Source organism: Vitis vinifera, chromosome 15 (genome assembly GCF_030704535.1).
Source record: "Vitis vinifera cultivar Pinot Noir 40024 chromosome 15, ASM3070453v1".
Taxonomy (NCBI): Eukaryota; Viridiplantae; Streptophyta; class Magnoliopsida; order Vitales; family Vitaceae; genus Vitis; species Vitis vinifera.
In genome coordinates this window covers 9,267,163-9,290,429 of record NC_081819.1, presented here as the reverse complement: position 1 = coordinate 9,290,429, position 23,267 = coordinate 9,267,163, and the positions used below count along the sequence as shown (strand labels likewise).

At 33.8% G+C, this 23,267-nt stretch overlaps 1 long non-coding RNA gene across 2 annotated transcripts; it reads right to left on the bottom strand.

Annotated features, from left to right (window-relative positions):
• Positions 1 to 2,857: 2,857 nt before the first annotated feature.
• Positions 2,858 to 11,040, bottom strand: LOC104881756 (uncharacterized). Of its 2 annotated transcripts, XR_009467874.1 has the most exons (7): positions 10,829 to 11,040; positions 9,718 to 9,806; positions 7,895 to 9,573; positions 4,947 to 7,528; positions 3,864 to 3,930; positions 3,454 to 3,501; positions 2,858 to 3,358 (listed from the first exon to the last, which is right to left on the bottom strand). It is a non-coding gene; the product is annotated as an uncharacterized LOC104881756 (long non-coding RNA). The 2 variants fall into 2 exon arrangements; XR_009467875.1 differs by lacking the exon at positions 4,947 to 7,528.
• Positions 11,041 to 23,267: the final 12,227 nt, after the last annotated feature.

Sequence of the window (23,267 nt, the reverse complement as noted above, 5' to 3'; positions counted from 1 at the left end):
GAATTGCTATTTGAAGCAGCTTATAATCAGAGATGGAGGAGTTAGTGATTCGTAATAATGCATCCAACATGACGGAAGAGCAAGCTCATGCTAAATCGGATCCAATCTCCTCATGATCAAACAATGCGACCGTTCTAACACCAGTTTCATCTTCAAAAATACTTTCAGAAGCTATTGCATCTCTCAATGCCTTTAGAGAGTAAAACAACATGCAGGGATTATCAAGCCTTCCTGAGAAAATGAATACTTTCATGGGATCAGAAACTGTGCTTGGCCGAGTGTCACATGCTTATAACCCAAAGTCATATATGTAATGTGGTTCACAGCCAAACCGAGTTGCATGCAGCTGTAGGAGAAGTGAGTGATGCCTTTAATTATCAGGCTTTGTTCTTTCATTTGATTTTTTATTTCTCATCAATTTTTCTGTCAACAGGACCATTTTCAGCAACCAGCTGCCTAGAAGGGAACAAGATGACTATTGGGTAAGCAGCCTAACAAAGGCATTTTTTATATCAGCATCTGGGTCACCAAGTTTTTCAAGGACCAATTTCATTTGCTGACCAAAGAATCTTCCATTCATACCTGAACTCTGTAAATGAAGCATCCAGAGGCAACGCAAATTGTGCAAGAAGAACTGTCACCGTCAACATGAAGAGCAAGGTGATTAGACCGGAGGTTTGTAGCAGAAACAAATAGTTTGATTCCGACAGGAAGACGACATTCATCAAGCGCGGATCTATTGGAAACAACAACAAACACAGAGCCTTCATTTAGCCTGCGATCCGCAATATCTTCAATTTGGTGCGAGTCATTCTCTAAGGAACCTGTTGAATTCTCTGTTCTGAGAAATACTATGGCTGATGAGAGAGGGCTTGCTACTGAAAGGCCTTGGAAATCCAACAATTCTTGCCATAACATAGGAATATTTTCCGCCAGCTTCATAGTCAGATCAGGATTTTCCTCCAGGACATTGATAGTAGTAATTGCAGTACCCACGAGAAAGGGGACAAGGAAGCAAAGAAGACACATCCAGAACTGCTCCGATGTGGATGATCAATGACTCGAGTGCTTGCAATGCAGAATCCTCTTTCTATGCCTAATGCTGGTCTCATGGCAGCAGTTATAATATCTATCTTTTAAATTGGGACACCAAAGAACTCGGTGAGACCTCTTCCAGTACTGCCCATCACATCAGATGAAATACTCTCACCTAATAAGACACAGAAGTGACATTTCTCCTTCGGTCTGATGCCCTATTGCTCAGCTGTACCTACTTATTTGTGGCGATCCTCATGTGCAAATAATGCGCAGAAAATTCCTCCGAAGTTACAACTAGATGATTTTCTACTTGGACATCAAATCGTGACTTGGACGTTGCCTAGCATGCACACCCCCAATTTGACTCTCCCCTGTGACCACCCAACAAGCCACCTGAAGGAATGCTGCGGCACCAAGTGATGCTTCCAGCAATTCCTCTAGTGTTTTGTGCCCACCTCCATATACATGGTCAGACCTCCTTCCATAATGTCATCCTTCTTTAATACCTTCTGTCTTTATACCCAGCACCAAGGAGGCAACTGCAGCTACCATTTTCATCAAAGTTCCCTTTGCTTTCGCAAGCTGAAATGGACATTGGTCAAAAGAGGGTGACATCCTTGGCATCTGCATGCTTGATTATGGCCAAGGTTGTGAACCCAGTTCCTCCAGAAAGAGTAATAGTGCAGATGTTTTCTTCAAGTTCAGGATAGAGGACCTTTAGTACACTGTGGGTTGAAGCTTGTTCTACTCGTCTGCACCATTGTCTTCTCTATAAGAAAGAACCACTCAGAACCAAACAACAAACTTTGGCATGGAGGCCTATACCCCAATATTGGTTTTTAACCAACTTTAAGAAACTTTTTTTCCAGAAAACATCGATCGAAGTATAACCATCTTTCACTAAAAGCTGGATGCGCCGCAGCAGAGAGAGCACACTTTCAGGAGTTATAATGCTGGGATCTTGAGGAAAGTAGACACATTCCCACTCTGGGCCAAGAAGAATGCACCAGCATACATGGTTGGAAATGGAGCCACTATAGACTTGTTCATTTTGCTTATCAAAGCTTGCATATCGAAGGCTTTAAATGCAGGTTTGTGAGCAGTCATTTCACATACACAGCATCCTAGAGACCAGATCTAGGAGCTTCCCCTAGTCTTCCCTGAAGGTTACAAAATTTACAGTTTCCAGGTCCAAATGGGACAAGATCACCTTCATCTGCCATTCTCAGGGAACATAGTACCCATTTCTGCAGTCACTAAGACTTCTAGGAAAAGAGGAGATGTCTCAAATCCTCATTCTCATCTTCACTACCAGTATATATCTTATCAGACCCAGATGGCAAAGCAAACCCGAACACAAAACTCCAATGCAATTCCGTGGCCACCATTTTGAACCAATAGATTGAAGCACAGATACAATCACAGAAATCCTCCATTGAGTTAATTTCCCTCCACAACCTCACTTCTCCAATCCCAGCAACTTGGCCATTGATGACATCACCCCACCATCAACAAGAAATAGAGCAATAAACAGAGGAGGAAAAACACAGAAACAGAGTATGAACCTAGCTCTATTTCATGGATTGTCAAAAGAGCTAGTAGCAGGTAGCATCAACAAGAAAAGAAATGCAATCCTTACTTATGATATGGGAAAAGGCTCATGATTTTAATAATTTCTCTTATACATGAAGCTAAAATTGGAGCTTTTCTTTGGGGGGGGAGGAGGAAATTAAAGAAAATCAGGAAGTTCGGCTAATTTCTTATTTTCAGTTTTAAATTTGGAATAAATCAAGCAACAACATTTATAACAAAATGTATAAAATTAAAAATATACAATTTGGCCCAATTTGTTATAATCATTAAACAATGAATTTTCTCTAAGTAGTTGTGACCATAGGAGGAAAACAGAGCTAGAAAATTCTCTCATCTCCGATGAATATCTCTTAAAAAGAAAATTCAAGAATTCAAAATAATAAAAAATAAATGCAGAATATGAATGATGAGCGTGAGACAAGAGATAACCGGTAACCTTCGGTTGGTTCTGAATCCTCATTTGCCTTAGGCTTGGTGCTGAATCCCCATTTTCCAATTATTCTTGTAGTGGTCCTGCTAACTTGCGCTCTAAAAAGAACCCCCACAGTACATGATCACCACCACCAAAGGTGTAGGTTAGCAGGATGCACCTGTTGAGAACAGAAATGGCGAGGACATCTCCGGAACAGATGCCGAGGTGGAGCAACCCCTGCGCCAAGTTCAGGACGCTGTCGACAACCTAGGTGGTTAGAACCTCTTTATCATCACGACAACATAATTCCAAAAACTAATCAACAAGGAAAAACAAGAATCAGAGACAATTTCATATCATTTTCATAACACACCAACCAAAATAAACAAAGAACCATAAACCATTCATACCTGTGAGCTTCAGAAGTTGTACTATCCTAAAAAGCGTCAGTAGCAAAGCTGGACAACATGAACGCAATCAGCAAAGAGAAATCAAGAAAACGCTTACTTCACTAGAAGACTGTTAAACACAGAAATGTCATAAATTCTGAAACTATTTGTCAATATTTTGATATGGTTCTAAGATGATAAACTATTTTTGCCCTAGGATGCACCTTATTCCCAAAACTGAGTAATTCCTGAGTCTAGATTATCTCATGGTTTTGAATTTGTAACTTTTCCATGAAAAATGATACATGATACATGATGGAGCAGTTGATTAATCTGTTTAGTGAATGGTCAATCAAGATCGGGGGAAAAAATGGAAAACTTATTTAAAGTGTAGTATTTAAAGTATGTGAGAAACTTGCCAAAGGTTTTACCTGGACATGGTATTCCACCAATCCAAATTCATACAAGTGATGATCAATCTCCATAGGCTTCTCAGTGCTGCCATGAAAGAAGTAATCTTGATCATTAGTGTAATTTTAATTTTAATGGTGAAGAAATAAAGAAAATGAAATTATAATTGGAGGAAGAATTGAGGTTGAAGCAAGATGATGAGGAGAGATTTATTTGAACCATGTGATGACTTGGATTGGGTTATGATATATGCTCAGCAAGAGAGTCCAAGGATACATAAAGAGGAAGGAAAGATCAATAAAGGTTAGGTCATGTTGTCTGGCCTAATATGTTGAGGGAGGAAATTCTGAAGCTTTAAGATGGTCTGGTGGAAGAGGAGGAGAGTGTGGTACTGGGGTATCTTAAATGGACATTGAGGCTTTAATCCATTACCGCATTCACTGTGATCGTAATCTGAAACGGATTGCTCTGAATGCATCTGCACCTAGGTTGACTATACGAGTACTTGAGCTTCACAGAGTTGGAGTTATAACAACCTAAAATCAGGAGTTCCTTGATATAAACTTAAAAAAGCAAACTTAGGGAAACTGTTTTCCTGATTATAACGTATAATTGGCGTGGAATTGAACCAAAAGCAGTCTTATATGAAAGTATAATTCTTCCAGTAATAAAGATTTAGTAGCATAATCAAATCAAAATGCAAACAAATCAAATCCAAGCAATTCAATTCTCAATTGCAACACCCACAACAGCAAGATTCTCTAACATAAATCAAGATGAATCGAGTCAAACACAAAGAATTCAATCCCAATTGCAACAGCCAAAACATATCAAGATTAATATTCATAAACCTCAATTCTTTATCGCAACACTCATCAGACCAAGATTAATCCACACGAATCCAGAACAGTCAAATCAAATCCAAGCAATTCGATTCCCAATTGCAACACCCACAACAACAAGATTCTCTAACATAATTCAAGAAGAATGAAATCAGACACAAAGAATTCAATCCCAAACATTTAGTACCTGCCTGCAATTTGATTTCTAAACATATTTTCAACTCCAAACTTTGATTCTTGGTCAGTTAATAACAGTCTTACTTGATACAGCGCAGTTGGGGTGGTTAAAGCCTGCAGGGACAACCTAGTAGGTTGCCTATACTCCTGAATTTTAAGTCTGGATTCCAGTCTGGCCCTTCCTTTGACTTGGCGTTTTTCTGACCATCAGCAGTACTTGAGGTAGGTGTAGAATTTCCCCTATCTTGCATAGATGTATTATAGTTTATCTCAGAAACTTCTTTAGATTTAATTCTAAGAGGAGTTTTAGCAGTAACAGCAACTCTCTGCATACCACCAATGGCCAAGTGGCACAAGCAGCACTCATCCTTAATAATGAGTGACTGTGTGCCTTTTTAAGTGTTGCTTCAGAGGTAATAGCCCTTATTTCAAGCTCCTGATTAAGGGAATCCAAGTCATGTCCATCCTCAGCAAATCTTAAGATCTGCTCATTCATGTCTTGATTCATTGTCTCCATTTGGGCCTTCGTGGATGAAATTGCGTACACGCAAGTAGAGTGCTCAATTCTAAGATTCTGCAATTCTTCCAGCATCTGCTTCTGGTTTTCCTCAGGCTCCTGGACAAGGGCTTCACAGTAGCGCTCCATTTGGTCTAAAGGTGACAATCATACCAAGTTTAAGGATGCCTGTTTCAACACAACCAACATGAACAGTGCCAATACCACCAATCTTGTAAACATCTTGGCTTTAGAATACTTTGGTGTTGTTGCATACATCTCATTGCAACAACCTATTATTTCCTTGACACCAAGGGTGAAGGCAAGCAAAGTATGCTCACGAGTCTAACCATTCTGGGGTATACCAGCTTCAAAACAGTTGAGATGCATATGGCGGAGCTTTGGAGCCTGCACCTTTACCTCAACTTTCATCATAGAAGTACCATCTTGCCCATTGCTACTTCACTGTCGATTGGAATAAAGCCCGAGCAGAGAAGACTGTAGCATGTTGTGGCCAGACATGCATCACTAGTCCAATGAGTGAATAGCCTTGTATTGTTGTGACCATGTAGATCTGAACTGACCTGCCAATCAGCTTCAATGCTGTTAAGGTCTTCACCAAAGGAGTCTCTCAATATCCAAAGCTGAGACAGACTGAACTCATTTGGCTGTTGTATTTTGGGTTCCCAAACATTAATGGTGGCTTTAACTCCATAGTTTTTATCTCCTTCAACATAAACAACTCCATGCTGATGGCCACTCTCATTGATTGAGGTCTGGATCTGCAGACCTTGGCAGGAAATGATCTCGTGCCTCTTCCTTCCATATCTTTTCACTGAACATACACTACAAATATTATCCTGCTTTGTTCTTCTGATGGGTATGGTGTCTTCAGGGCATTTATCATTCACATGTCACAGCCGAGTGATTGGAGGGAGTGTCCTGAACTAGGTCCTATCAAGGATATTCTTTCTGCATCTGATTTCTGATAGAATCCATGTTCCAAATTTAAAAGCTGTATTTGAAATCCATTTCGCAAAGGATGACCTTTCTGCCCGTCAGGATATGCATGTCCAGGCTCCAAAGAATTCAGTAAATCCACACAATCGGCTTCCTGTATGTCAAACTTACTTGAGAGACCATATGCTAAATCTGAATGCAACTTCTGATCCACAGGCCACTTAGATAAATATGCAGAATACCCTTCAGAAGTTTGCCACTCTTCTTATTGTTATAGGCCGCATAAGCACCAGACTCAATGCAAGGAATCTGATCAGAATCAGGATGAATGAAATTGAAACTCAGATCAAAGGGAACTTGGGCGAATCTGAGGTAGATGTAAACGGGCAAGCAAGAAGGGCAAGTTGCTGGGAGGCCAAAGCATGGCTTCCTTGTGACAAGAGTGAGTTTCTAGTTGTTCCAGTTCATCCATTAATGGAGAAGATTGAGCTCTGAAAACCCCTTTGGTTGAGAGAGTTAGGGTTTATAAGGTTTCAGAGAAGATGTAGGGAGTGGAGAGAATAAAAAAATAATAATAAATGGATTGGCAGTCCAAATAGGCACGTTCATTGGTTTAAGAAGTCTGAATTTCCCCTTAAGGAAGTATTTTGCTTAGCTCCATTCTCTTAATCCTCTGAACAGTTTCCACAGCATTTTTTAACCTTCTTTGTACCCACCTTGCTGTCTGGAGTTGCTCAGTCATAGCACTAGCACAGTCAAAGCTGAAGGGATGACACAACTCCCTTAGGATTGTTGAGGAAGGACACAAGATTATCAGCTGAATGAGAAACAATAGAGCAGAAAACACCAGCCATATCTATCAGCAAAGCTTACACCAAGCTGCAGACTTCTATTGCACTGATCCTTCAGAGTAGGAATGGCATCCTTGTACTCAATAATGATCCCAAAAGAAGCAAATTTGATCAATGCATATGGAATCTGACATCCCCAAAAAGGAACAAGACATTTGTACAATCCCAAAGCTCCTTCAGCTTTAACAAACTTGGGATATCCATCTGACAGATCTCTAGCAAAGGTAGTCTCAGTCTGAACCCGGACCTCACTGCCTTCACAATCTACTTTGAAAGCATCAGGTGGTGAATGAAACTCACCCCACCCTTCTCTCGCAATCTCCCCAAACCCAATGGATTTTAAATTCTGACCCCATGGCCTCCATTAACAGAGAGAGAAAAACACAAACAGAAAACAGGTGAGACCCAAGAGGAGCCAAGCAAGCAAGCAAACTATTGAATGAGGTCCATTTTCATGTTTTAATCAAAGGGCCAAAAGCAGGTGAAAGAGACAGGGGGCAGAAGCATGATTCTCATACCATACACAGTGAAGCTGAATCATATTGAAGATAAATCTCAAAGAAAACCAAAGATGCAGTATATGAATACGGAAAGATCTAGTCTATCAACAACTTAGAAAGCAACAAGCAATGTCCGTACATCCAATATTCACACCCAATCAGCAAACAATGCTCAAAATCAGCAAAAACAGATGATGACGAGAATGAAATCCATAATGGGCATACCTGAGCCTCTCAAGCAAAGCTTGCTCAGCTTCCAACGCTCTCTCTTCCTCTAGGACCAACAAAACCGTAGCTTCCCCTCTGAAATGGATACCCCTGTCACTCTCTTTAAAATTCCCTCTCTCAGACCACTTAGAAAAACTCCACCAAGACTTCACCCTCTCCTGCTCACAACTTCAGCTCTCAAAACATTTTTCCAAGCCTCTCCCCTGTTCTCTCTCAAAAACCTTAGAAACACACCCACCCCCCACAGCTTGTTTTTATTTGCTCCGGATTTCCTCTGCTGGTTTTTCCGTCATGATCACAAAAATCCCTCTGCTAGTTTCTCTCCTCCTCTCCAACTGTCCCACACACTCTCTCTCTAACAGTTCCCCCAACCTGCTCTCTCTGCTCTAACCAACACCCACACTGCCAAAGGAGCCTCCTGCTCTCTGGGTTTTCTCTGTCTTTCTCTGAAATCTACCAACAGAATGGAGGGTCTACTGCCACGTGTCCCACAAGTGGTCCCAACTAGGGATAATGCCACTAAAATGGTTGCTTTGGATGTTCTTGGCAAGAAAAAACGTGTCTTATAATCAGAAAAACACATAAAACGGGTTATGAGAAAGACTGCTATGAAGGAACCTACAAGTGGGAGATCAGACGAGAAGATCATATATAGACTCAGTAAAGTAGCTTGATGATAGATCCCTATGACAACAGATCCAAATATGATTTTCAAGGCTTAGAAATTTGGCTGATAGAAGATACCAACAGAAGAGGCTAGATAATATATAAACATTATGATTTCTAAATGAGTATAAAATAATTCATGCAACTGCCAACTAGTTTCCACTCCAATGATAGAACATTAACACACACAACATCAATACAAAGAGGGCTTATCATTGTGTCATAAGCTTCAAAAAAAAAAACCACTACCACCATGTAATACCAATAGTATAACTGTCTTGCTTCCTTTCAAGTCATACAGGCTGGTAATTATACATTTCTTTTAGTTTTTGTAAGCCCGCAAACACGTTGCCAATGAGTTCAAATAATGAATTGAGGCTCAAATCCCTGGAAGAATGAAATTTCCATTTTTGAATCATTAAACTAAACCAACTATAGTAACCAGTCAAATAGGCAATACCAGGACAAACAATTGAAGATTTTTCATTAAAGTGTGAGACTAAGAAGTATTTTGACTCAATTTCTAGCATGCCAAATTTCTGCATTTATAGAAAATGAAACCATAGATAAAATTAAATAAATCATTAAGAATGCTAATAGAAACTAATAATCAAGCATCTCATATATCAGTGGCACTAGGGGTAACCTGTAAGGAATTTCACCCTGACTGTCATTGGAGCTTACATCCCTAATAGAAAGCATAAATTGAAAAAACAATTAGTGAATAAAACTCACATAATTTTACATAAACCTAAATCTAAATCGATATAACTCATATAGTTGCTTCAAATTATAGAGATTATGGAGCTGGCCTCCAAGATGTCCATCACGTATCATCCAAATTGTGCACATAGTTAAAGAGGACCTATGTTGCATTACATGAAAATGATAATTCACCTAAAACATGACTCCCTTCCATGATTCATCACATGGATCCCCAACATCTGATCTCTACTTCTCCAACTGTGGTGGGTGATTCAGTTCCTCATACAAGTCTTGAAAAGCTGCTACTGTAGAAAGTAAAAAGGAGGGAATTATTTTGAAATCTTAATCTATGGTCAGGATCCAATGGCCCCACTTAATTACTTAAACTAGCTTTATTCTGATTATCAGGCCATTAATCAGTCATTTTTATTTTTGATACAATATAGAACCTGATCGCTTTTGGGCTTTCATCCATTTTTGGTGGATCCACTATGGCTGCCCAAGAAGTTATGTAGGCCTCATTCATATAGTTTAATCTCTGTAAAGAAGAAAAATAAGTGTAATGAGTTTGAAGAAGGATGTAAAAATAATTTATAAACTTTAATTCTATATTTTTCTTTTTCTTTATTATTTAAATATTTTCTTTTCCTTGCATTTTCCCTCAAATTTTCCAAGAGCCAAATATAGGGTATGGAAATTGAGAAACACTCTAAACCACACAGTTTTGAAATCAGTTCATCCTAAACAAAATGAAGAACAACACACAATCAGCTCATCCAAAAAGAAACGAAGAACACCACACAGAGATTTTCTAACTTGCATCATCAATCACTATCAGAGTAGAAAACATATGCAAACACAATATATACATCCAATACTTTTTCACACTAATCAAAATTTCCCCCTCGCAGAAATGAAGAAGCCGCCAGCCAAAGGACAGCCAAAAAAAAAAGCACCAATCGGTTCTACAATTGAAAAGACAATGAAATTTATGCATATGCAAAGAGAAGAAATCAACTTGAAAGAAAAACCCCCAGAAATTAAAATTCATCGTCAATTTCCTTTTCACTGTGCATCCTAGCCCAACACGTTTTAGTAGTTAACTCAAGAAGATAAACCAACATCAAGAAAAAAAGTACCAACCATTTCTGCAAAAACCCCTGTCCAATGAGGCCAAAAGGTCCGTTTGGGTTCCAAGAAACCAAAGAAAAAGAAGAGAAAATGAAAATAAAATTTTACAGGGCCAAAAGGTTGCATTAGGACCAGTCCAGAGATGGGATTCACCCTTTCTCGGCATCCAAACTAACTAAACTAAATTAAATCAACATTAGATCATCTGAACAGCAACGGAGCATACCCGAGAAAAAAAAAAACCCAGTTCAGTTGAAGGGTCTTTCTGTTGATGGTCATAATCTGTTTATCCCAGGAACCAATAAAAAAAAAGGTTTTCAAGAACTCATAATCGGTTTTTTCAACGAGAATTCATTCATTGAGAAAACAGAGTACATTTACAAGAAAAATGGGTGAAAATAAAACTTAAGAACTCGGTTTTCAACTTACCTGTGGGGAAACTTTTAGGGAGAGAAAGACGTCGAGATCCTTGAGAATGAGAGCTGAGTACTGCGTTCTTGAATGGGTTTTACAGATTGATGTTGGCAGCTCAGCCTACTCCCCCACTTTTGAAGCCAACGGTGTTCTTGAGCAAGAGCATGCTCCCACTTTTGAAGACGTCACGTGAGAGCTGCCTTCTTGAACGAGTTCTGATGCCGTTAAGCCCACAATCATATTGAGTTTTATTAAATTATTTAAATAAAAAAGGAATGTTTAGGATAGAAATTGTACTTTTTTTTAATTAGGTAACGGGACAATGTCAATAAATCATTCCCCATAATATTTCAATGTTTTATTTATTCATAAAAAAAATATTTATTTCTATTTTTTCACTTTTTTGTTTTATTTTATTTATATTTTTCTCGAATTTTTGTAATATATATTTTAAACTTGTAAACTTAGAAATTTTTTAGAAAAATTAAAAGAAAGCAAAAAAGAAAAATATTACAAAAATGTAGCAAAAAAAACAGATTTTTTTCTATTACAAAATATATATATATATATATATATATATATATATATATATATATATATATATATATATATATATATATATATATTAAATCATTTAATAATATAATTTTTTTTTAAACTGCCCTCTTTTTCATTTAAAAAAATGAGTAAATAATCCCTTAATATTTTTTTCCCTTGAAAGTAGAGGGAAAAAAAGCACACTAAAATTATATTTGGTTCCTCAAAAGTAAATTAGAAATAACTAAGGACAATATTCCTTCAAATATAATTAAAGTTAATTACAAATTTATATATTTATAAATTATTTAATTTTTATATAAAGTCAAAAAATATATCAAATGAATAATATGCTTAAATTATTAATTTAAAACTTATTATTTAATTCTTACTTTATGTATTAAGATTATTTGGTGAAATTAACTTAAATTATTCTAAATCATTAAATTAACATATTTATCGTCATAAATTATAATTAAGGCAAAAGAGTTTGAGTAATAGTGGAAGTTGTAAAATAACAAAGGAAATCGTGAAGTTAACTAGGATAAATGAGGGTAAAAAAATAAAATGAAGATATGAAATTAAAAATAAGTTAATTGTTTTACTTATTACTTAAAATTATTTTTTTACTTTAAGTCATATCATTAAATTATTTTACCAAATATTTTTAATTTACTTAATGATTTAAATCAAATTATTAAATCACTTTAAGTTAGTTTGCCAAACACCCAATTAGTATAACAACATAAATTTTAAATAATACTTTGAGCATGTTTGAGATACGGGAATGAGAAGTAGGTATGAATATATTATTTATTTTCTTATCGATTCTCATGTTTGGATAATTTAAGACGTACAACAGTTCGTGCACGCAGTAATTAAGCAATAATTAAGTCTGTCTAATTATCTCCAAGCATAAAACTGAAATAATTAATGTCTAATACTTTCTAATTTATTGCAGCATAATAACACAAATATTTGAATAAAATATTGTTTATTGAAAATATACCTTAATTACAGAGAGCTGATGACTACAAGTTGTTGACAGCAGAGGAATGACTCTAGCTCAAAAAGAAAATTACAAGAGAAATTTTTGAACTCTCAAAATATTTTTTGCAACTCTCTAATATTTTTCTCTCTTGCAGCTAACTCTTACAACACTCTTGGAACCCCTTGCCGAGCTCTGCTTTGGGAGGAAGCCTTTGAGCCCTATTTATAGCAAAGGCTTGAAGGCTTTATGCATTGGATGTCTTCCACGTGTATGCAGGAGGTAAATTTGCTTTCTTCTTCTTCATTTGGTCACATGGGTAATGAGTCATCTTGCTTTTTACTTTAAAGGACGGATTTTACTATTCACAAAACACTATTCACTTTTTTTTTTTTTTTTTTTTTTTACAAACTGTGCACTGTGCACTTCTTCAGACTTCATATACTGTTCGTTTTTTTTTTTTTTTTTTTTTTTTTTTTTTTTTTTTTTTTTTTACTGGATAATCACAAGAGAGCTACTTTACAGATGTACAAAAGATTCTTGATTCTTGATATCTCTTAGTTGAGCATTTCTAAGAGATATTTCTCAAAAGTTTTTCTGGCTTCTTCTTCAAGGATATATTCTTTTTTATACTTATCAACAAGATAAGTAAATTGAGTTTGAAACAAAAGAGGGACTTCATGAAAGTTATTTGCAGAGATGATTTTTTGAATATTATCTTCAGTAATGAGATTATAGTTAGAAGAACTATAAATCTCAGAATCAAGGTCTCTTGCAATCATTCTTGATCTCCAATGTCTGATTTGTTTTTTGAGACTGGATTTAATACAGGGCCAAGGGTCCTCTGTACCAAACAACTGATGTTTTCTCTGATTGGCTTTGAGTAAAATGAGATGCTGAGCAGGGTAGACTCCTCCATCATTCGACCATTCAGGAGGTTTACTCTCTATGATGAGTTCAACAGATTTGAAATCATTGATGAAGGCATTTAAAACACAAATAGCTAATTTTCTTCCAAATTTATCAGTTTGATCAGGATGAGAGAAAATCAATTGATAAAGAACTCCATAATCCATGAGAAGGGTTGGAGTTAGCTCTATTGACTCATTGTTGAATTTAATGACTATTGGTTTATAACTGTCTAAGTCAATGTTGGCTTTGCATATACTGTAAGTAAGAGCACACTTACAGTCATGCCTTTCTAATGGAATTTCTCTACACAAGGGATCGGTCTTTGGACAATTATTATAAGTATTGTCATAACAAGAAATCCAAGTGAAGCTCATCCCTTGAATAGTAATTCCAAAAGTGCTACAGTCAGCAAGAAATTGCATGATATGCTCTTGCTTTGCTTCTCCTGTAGCTTTAGCCTTTTCACATATCATCTGTCTAATACTTTCAAGAAGGTCCAAATTTTTCAACTTGAAAAATGAAAATCTGGAAATTTGACATTCTTGGCCTTCCTGGGAAAGTTTTGAATCTTCATTTGGTTTTGAAAGTTCTTTTTGAAATTCATTTTGAAAATCTTTTGAAAATGCATCTTTGGATCCTTTTGCTTTTTTCCTGCAAATGAAATTTTCAAGATCTGTATCTATTGGGGTGCAATGTATATCAGAACTTGAAGGGTTAGAAAAACTTTCTAATTTATCATTTAACTGTTTAAAATGGAAAGATAAGGCATTTAAAGCTTCCAACTTTTGAATATCACTTTTTGCATTCCAGAGGTTGTCTAAAATGCATTTTTGTGATCTGTCTAAACCTTCAATATCTTTATGAATCCGAAATGACAGATTACATTTAGGAAATACTGGAAGAGTAAATTTCCCAAATGTAATTCTTTCTTGCTCCATCTGTACACAAAGTTTAAATGTTAGTATCTTTATTGAAGAATAAAACAAATATCTAATGGTTTTGTCTTTATCATACCAAATTTGAAAATATATTGAGTTCATGAGGGGAACATAATTTCTAATAATGATATTAAAATGAGTTTTTGAATATTTTGAAATCACATTTATTGACTTATATGAGCATGCACAAATGCCATCACAATCTTTTTGATTATCTGATTCTTCTTCTAGACTTGATCCTTCACTTGATATTTCTTGAGTTATGAGGATTTGATTATCTTCTTCTGATTCATAATTTTCACTTGATTCATCATTTTCTTTATCAATCATTAATCCTATCATTAAATTTTTGAGTTTATCACTTATTTCTAATGAATTGATTTTATTTTCTAATTGACAATCTCTTGAATAATGACCTACTTTTCCACATTTATAACAAGTAGGTGTTTTCTTTTTTAAATTTGATTTATTTGGAGGTTTTGATTTATTAGGAGTAGATTTTACAAACTTCTTTTGAAATTTTGATTCTGTTGAAGGTTTTTTACTTTTTATTTTATTTTGTTTATTTTTTCTTTTTGAAGGGGCAACTAATGTATCATAACCGTAATACGAACAAAATTTTCCTAATTCTTTTCTGTTATCTTGTTTCTCTTTTTTCATTTGACTCTTTAATTTAAGATCTGTACAAAGAGCTAAACCTTCATTATTAACAAAAGTAATTAATTCTCCATAAGTTAATGACTCATAAGGAATCCTACCATTATGAATATTTCTTATTCTTTGTCTAACTTTTTCTGCAAATAAGGTGGGTAATCCTGATATAAATTTTTCTTTCCAATAATGATTTCCACAATCAGGTCTTGACATAACTTTGACTAGAAACATATCCTTATACCACTTAAAATCTTGAAGTGTTGGACATCTAAGATTGTTAAGGATTTCAGAAGTTCTTTCTTGAAAATAGACTGGATCTCCTATAAAATGTTTTGTTATTGCAAATATTAGAGTATTGACAGCATCTTCTTCATAAGTTTGGACTGATGTTCCTTCTTCTTTGATTATTGTCTTTTTTGCATTTAATATATATTCTCTATCATTTTGACTTAAATAATGATCCCACCATCCTTTAAGCAAACCAGTGAATCCTATGACCAAGGCACCGGCAGCATGAAAGTCAGAATTACTAGTCTTGATTCTATATGCATTAGCAGCCATCATCATTTCATGAAGCAGATTGATTATTTGATGTTCACTCATTCCATCTATATTCCATTCATAAAAACTACTACCATCATAACTAGCAGCTAATTGATAATTTCTTTCTTCTAATTGGACATCAGGAAAAGAGGGTTTTGAATAATAATTTTTTCTACTTACAAAATTATTAGAAATTGCATTGACTGTTGCAGGAGGTTTTACTATTGAATCAGGAGACATTTTGAATTGTTCTTCTATTTTATTGATTTCTGATTTTCCTTTTGTTATGGTTTGAATTTGATTCTTAGTTTGATTAATACCATTAATATTGAGTTTATCTAATCTAATTTGTATTTCTTTTAACATTATTTATGTTGGTGTGGCTAATTGAATATTTGATTTTGCAGCATTTATAGGAATAATAAAAGGTTGGTCTGAACTCTTAGAAGATGATGATGACGAAGATGATGATGATGATAAAGTTGAAGAAACTTTTGAAGAAAATTGTAATTTTGATGTTGTTTCTCCTATCCTCTCTCTCGGGACAGAAGAAAACAAAAATTGAGAAATTTTTGTTGTCTGTTGATTCACATGTTGAAGAGAATGATTTGTATAATTTAATTGTTGTTGAATTTGTCTAATGTCTTTATAAATTATGGGACTTTGTTCATCTTTAGTTCTTGGAATTTTAAAGGGTGATGCAGAAATTGAATTATTGTCAAAATTGAATTGATGATTATTTAAGGGTGGTTGTGAACCTAATTCTGAGGTTATTGTTAAAATTCTTTTTTGAATATTTTCTGAGTGTTTTAAGGCTAATTGGTGTCTTTCTTTATCTCTTAAAGTTATAATTTGTTTTCTTTGTTTTTTAAGTTTGAAAAACCAATAGAAAAAGGGAATAGTAATTTTCTTTTGATTCATATATTTTTCATATTGTTTTCTTAGTGCATTTCTAGTTTGAGGAGGAAATGTTTGAAAATAAACTCTTTTTGAATCATTTTTAGGAGAAAAATAATATGATTTTATCCATTCTATATTAGGAGTAAAAGGAGTCTTTTTGTAATTTTTCTTATGAATTATGTTGACTTGATTAGGAAACATATCTGAATGAGTAGGAGACACAGGAGGAGATTCATTTTGTTGATAAACAGGAATAGGAATTTTTGGAGTAAAATTGACACTATTTAAGCTAGCATTTGAAGTAGAAGGTCTTGAAGACACGAAATCTTGATTGAAAGAATATCTAGATGCTGGAGAAAATTCTATTTGAATAGTACCATCAGTATGTTGAATAATTTTTGAAGGAGTTGTTAAAGGTTTAATAGGTTTTGGATGAGTTAAATCTTTTAATTCCCATTGACTCCCTTGAGTAATTTCATTCCATTTTAATTTCTTAGGAACAAAAGCTTGGGTATTATTAGGATTATATTGTAATAATAATGTTTCATCCTTGACAGATTGACATATGGCTCTAGGATTTAATTGAGTAGTCATGACTTTATAATATATCCTATAAATTATTGCTATAGTTTGAGCTTCTTCTACAAAATTCATATTTTTAGTTTTAATATTTAAAGTTAAACTAGAAAGTATACTAGGATCATTTATGTTCATAGAAAAGTTTGGAAAACAATTAAAATAAATAGGACCATTAGCAAGGTTTGAATCTATCATGCTAAGTATTGAATCAGTAAAATTTATAGATCTAGCATCTCTAAGACATGTAAACACAGGAATATCTAATCCTAGCCTAAATAAAGGTTTTATAGCAACTTGAACTAATCCTATATGAATATAATTAAATTTCTTCTTATGATGATTAATAGTATTTTGACTTAATAATTGAAGACTTTCTAAATTTTGATTAAGAGATATAGTTTTTTCTTCAGTTTTTATTGAATAATTTTGATTAAATTCAAAATTTCCTTGTTGATATATTGTATTAATTTTCATGTGAGGAATTGACCAATTATGAAGTTGACTCTCTATTTGAGCAATATTTATTTCTTAACTATTAACTATATTTTGAGTAAGTGATGATGCAGTAAATGATGCAGATGATGATGCAGAACTATCAGTAGACCTAAGTGATTTGGAAGAACTACCTCTACTTAATCTCCTAATAATATTACTCAGTGTCACAGAAAATAATCACAATTTTATCCTTAATCAATTCAGATAATTTCCTGAACAGGGACCACCACAAGCGGATCAACACGGGACTTACGCTCCTTCTGCCCTTAACACCGCTTATCACAGGCTGACCAAACCGTTCACAGGAAATTCAACCCGAACTAAGTCAGGACTAAATGTGCGATTAATCACTGTTCCAACTCGTAACACCACTCGGTTCTCAAGCAGAAAATGGCTCTGATACCATTTGCACCCAAGACGTACAACAGTTCGTGCACGCAGTAATTAAGCAATAATTAAGTCTGTCTAATTATCTCCAAGCATAAAACTGAAATAATTAATGTCTAATACTTTCTAATTTATTGCAGTATAATAACACAAATATTTGAATAAAATATTGTTTATTGAAAATATACCTTAATTACAGAGAGCTGATGACTACAAGTTGTTGACAGCAGAGGAATGACTCTAGCTCAAAAAGAAAATTACAAGAGAAATTTTTGAACTCTCAAAATATTTTTTGCAACTCTCTAATATTTTTCTCTCTTGCAGCTAACTCTTACAACACTCTTGGAACCCCTTGCCGAGCTCTGCTTTATGAAGAAGGTTGAAGCTCTTTTTATAGGTGAGGATTCGGACTTCAGATGAATCTTCAATCTTGAAAGTTTTGAATTTCATCACATGTAGGCCAGGTGGAGCATTCTGTAGAAGAAAGAGTGAGAGAAGAAAGAGAAGAGATATTCTTTTCTTTCCCAAGGCTCCACGTTGCTTGCCAAGTGAGTTGGTAGACAAAGTCTACTGTTCACTACTATTTATCTTTTGACTTATTGGGTTTTTTTTTTTTTTTTTTTTTTTTTTTTTTTTTTTTTTTTTTTTTTTACAAACTTTGCACACCTTCAGATTTCACATACTTTTTACACTTTTCTTTTTTTTTTTTTTTTTTTTTTTTTTTTAACTGGATAAACACAAAGAGACAATTGTACAGATATACAGATGTACAAGAGATTTTTGAAATCTTTTTATCTAGATTGACCCATAGGCCCTCCGTAAAGGATAAACTCAGGGTCTACGTATGAATCATCTGATAAGACTGCATCTTCAGTTGTTTCTTCATTTTCTTGATCTCCAAACTTCTTGAGGGTTTGAATAAGTCCTTGACGATATTGCTCTAAATCAGTAGCGGCTGCTAATGAAGCTTGACATTTGCTTTTCAAAGTTAGGAATTCTTCTTGAGTCGGTCCTTGAGAAGAACTAGTTGAATCTTTTGAGTTTGATGAACTTGGCCTTGTTGATATTAATTGCAAAACCTTCTGTTGACATACAAAATCATGATTGAATTTGTCCCACCATTTGATGCTGAATTCTCTAGAAAGAGATAATGGAAAAGGAAGAGGTTGCTCTTGCTTCTTGATGATGTTCCATGTGAGAATCCATGGAATTCTTAATCTCGAACAGAACGTCAGGAGTCTAGGCTGATTGATATTCTGTGATGAAGTCTTGCTCTTATAGAAGTTGAATTTTTCTTGTATCTCCGGAGGAAATATTGAATCTAGTAGACCAAAGAAAGTCCACCATTTTTGAAACCAAGCAGGAAATTTGGTATTGCAACTTCTGGAAAATTGGATGAACCAGGAATGCTGGTAGCTTTGCAAGTAAAACATATTGTACCAAGCATTCATGTAGTCTATGTAATTGTAGCTCATGGGATGGAAAGGTTGACTAAAAGCCTTGCAAGTGAAGGGTTTTTGATTCCAATCTGCAATGGTCATGACTCTGAGAATTTGACATTTGGAAAAAGCAATCCTCTGAGGATTGTTTTTATCAGTGTTATGAGTAATTTCAACTGAATCAGTGTCCACCAAGATGAACTCATAGAATTGACGAGTTTTCAAAGGATCATTAGAATTGAAGTTGACTCCTTGAGGAAAGATATAAGGAAGAATTTTAGGAATCTCTTCAAAATTGAACTCTGGCTCAATGAAAGCAATTTCTAAGGTTTTGGGTTTTTTGACATATTGACTATAAGAATATGAAGGAGAAGGAGACTGAGAAGGAGAAGGTAATGTCGAAATAGTGTTGGGACTGGATTGACTCTGAACAACAATATTTTTAGGAGATGATTTAGAAGCTTGAATAAAACTTTTTGAAGGTTGAAGAGGAGGAAAATCTGGACTCAAAACTTGAAAAGAATTTGATGTCTGCAAAGGAAAAGTAGGACGAACATTTGAAAAGTTTGAAATCATAGCATAAGATGCTTTGGTTTTCTTGGATGATGAGGGAAGTTGGGGCCTAACGGGAGTACCCATTAGGATGGAGAAGGATCCTTACCCTGCAAAAACTCCCGAGTAAGGAAGTCAGGAAGGGAATTCAACTCTCCTTTGATAAATTCGATTTCAAAATCAAAATTTGAAAGTAAAGCTTGCCATCTTGCAAAAATTTGTTTTGAAACCAAATTTTTAACATCTTTTTGTAAAATATCTTTTGCAGCTTTGCAATCAATTTTCAAAAGAAATTTCTTGTTTATCAAATCACTTTGAAATTTTGAAATACACAAAACTATTGATAAAACTTCTTTTTTGACAGTTGAATAATTTATTTGAGCGCCCAACCAGATCCCTGAATGATATCTAACTATATGCACTTGATTGTTATATTCTTGCTTTAATATGCCTCCATAACCTAAATTAGATGCATCTGATTCTACAATGAGCAATGCATTTGGATGAGGGATGCTGACGCATGGTAAACGTTTGACTCTTTGTTTAATTTCTTTGACTAAATTGGTATGATGATCACTCCATGCAGGTGCATTTTTTCTAAGTCTTTTGTATAATGGTTCACAAATGATTCTCAAGTCTTTGAAGTAATCAGAAACATAATTTAAACAACCTAAAAATCTTTGCAATTGTTTTTTATCTTTAATTTCATCAGGAAATTTGTCAGCAAATTCTATTGACCTTTGAATTGGTTTTGTTTTTCCTTGAAAAATTTCATGACCTAAAAATCTGATTTTTGTTTGAAACAATTTCATTTTTGGAGCAGAACAAGCCATTCCATTTGCTTTAATGACATTAAAAAACTTTTTCAAATGAATAAAATGTTTTTCTAATGAATCAGAGAATACTAAAACATCATCAATATACACAATGATGAACTGAAAATGAGGATTAAAAATATCATTCATAATATTTTGAAATTCAGAAGGGGCATTTTTGAGACCAAAAGGCATGACATTCCATTCATAATGACCAAAAGGGACAGTAAAAGCAGTTTTGTATCTATCTTCTTCTCTAATTTGAACCTGCCAGAATCCTGATTTCATATCAAATTTTGAATAAATGACAGAACTATGAAGTCTTTTGAGTAAGTCTTGCTTATTAGGAATAGGGTATCTTATCCATTGTAATACTTTATTTAAAGGTTTATAATTAATGACTAATCTAGGTGCTCCTCTTTCTATCTCAGCAGCATTTTGAACATAAAAAGCGGCACAACTCCAAGGAGATTTTGAGGGTCTAATTAATTTTTTCTTTAATAATGAATCAATTTCTTGTTTACAATATTCTAAAAGTTTTTCATTCATTTGAATAGGTCTAGCCTTAGTGGGAATTTTGGACTCATCAAAATTTTGAATGTAAGGCAAACTTATCTCATGTTTCTTTCTTGACCAAAAAGCATTAGGAAGATCAGAACAAATTTCATTTTGAAAAAGATCTTGAATCTCTTTTATTTTCTTTTGAACTTTATCTTCTAATAGTTGTTCATCTACCTTTTTATATTGAATCTCTTTTGATAGATAATTTATATGAGCTTTCTTTCTTTGAATTAAATTTATATTTTTATTTATTGAATCACTTTGAACTTGATGTATTTCTTTTTTAGTTAATGGATATATAAAAGGAAAAAATATGGTATTTCCTAATATTGTAGTTTTGACACCTTCATCATTTACTTGAAAAGGGTAAAGTAAGGTAATAAAAGGAGTTCCTAATATTAAAGGTTCACTCATATTTTGTACTAATATAAATTGAGTTCTAAAACAATAATTATTTTGACATATATGAACATTTTGAAGTTTATATTCTATTTCTAATTTTCCTTTATTTGCAGCAAAAAGTTCTTGTCCTGTTTTTTCATAATATTTAGTAGGAATTATTCCTTCTTGAATACAATTCATATCAGCTCCTGAATCTATTAATGCTACTATTTCTATTTCAAAATCTTCAACTATAAGTTTTACATTTGTATACCATCTTTGAAAATCTATTTTTGATATTGTATTTATAAATGATTCTATAGGAGTTATTTTATTAGGTATTATTATTCCTAGTTCTTGGTTTTCAGAAGTTTCAGCTAAATCTTGTTTATATTGTATTACGTTTCTAATTTGTTCATTCTCTTGTTTTATTTGATCATTTTCTTGTTTTATTATTTCATTTTCTAATTTTATTTTTTCATTATCTAATTTTAATTGATTTATTTGACTTTTTATTTCTTTTATTTCTTCTTCCAAGTCTTTAATGGTTATAGGTCTTTGAGTCTTTTTGAATCTATTATAAATTTCATCCATTGAGTATTGATTAGGTTTGATGTCTTGAGTTTTATTTGGATTTTCAGTGAGAATTAGATTTTTTAAATTTTGTAAATAAGTTCTTTGTATTTCTTCATCTTGAATTTTGTCTACAACATCAAAAAATATTTGCTTATCTACTTTTGAAGATATTACATTTATCTTTTTGATTTCTTTTGGATTTTCTATCTTTGTTGTTTTTGATGTTTCTGTTGATGTTTTTGTTTTTGTTTCTATTTTTTCCACCTCTTCCGGGGCAGAAGAAAACAAAATTTTATTAAATTTTGTTTTACTTGATTCTTCTTTTGATTCTTTACTTGACTCTTTTAGATTTGTTTTTTGTTGTTCTAACAGTTTTTTATTATGTGGAGAATTTTCTATTGCTTTTCTTGAAGTTAATGTTGCAATTCTTTTAAGGGGTTTCCGATATTTGAAAAACCAAAGGAAAAAAGGAATAGTCATCTTAACTTGTTGCATATATTGTTCATATTGTTTTCTTAATGCATTTCTAACTTGAGGAGGAAGTTGTTGAAAATAATTTCTTTTTGCAGTATTTTCAGGAGAAAAATAATTAGCTTTAATTAATTCTACGTCAGGAACAAAAGGATTTCTTTTAATGTATCTTTTCCTAATGATATTTATGTTTAAAGGAGGTTTATCATGAGATAAAATTTTTGATTCAGACTCTTCTTCAAAAAGAGAAATTTCAGGAACAAAGTTTGAACTATTTTTTAGTTGATTTTCTATTTGATTTAATTCTTCATTAAATTTTGAATTATTAAATTTTATATGATGACTCCATGATGATGCAACAGTTAATGATGCAGCAGGTAATGATGCAGATGATGATGATGCATTTGAAAATCTCATTATCTTATATGAAGAACTTTCTAAATTATATGCAGAATTATTTAATGCAAATGCAGAACTATCATGGGACCTAAGAGATCTGGAAGAACTATTTCTACTTAATTCCCTAATAATATTACTCATTGTCACAGAAAATAATCACAATTTTATCCTTAATCAATTCAGATAATTTCCTGAACAGGGACCACCACAAGCGGATCAACACGGGACTTACGCTCCTTCTGCCCTTAAACACCGCTTATCACAGGCTGACCAAACCGTTCACAGGAAATTCAACCCGAACTAAGTCAGGACTAAATGTGCGATTAA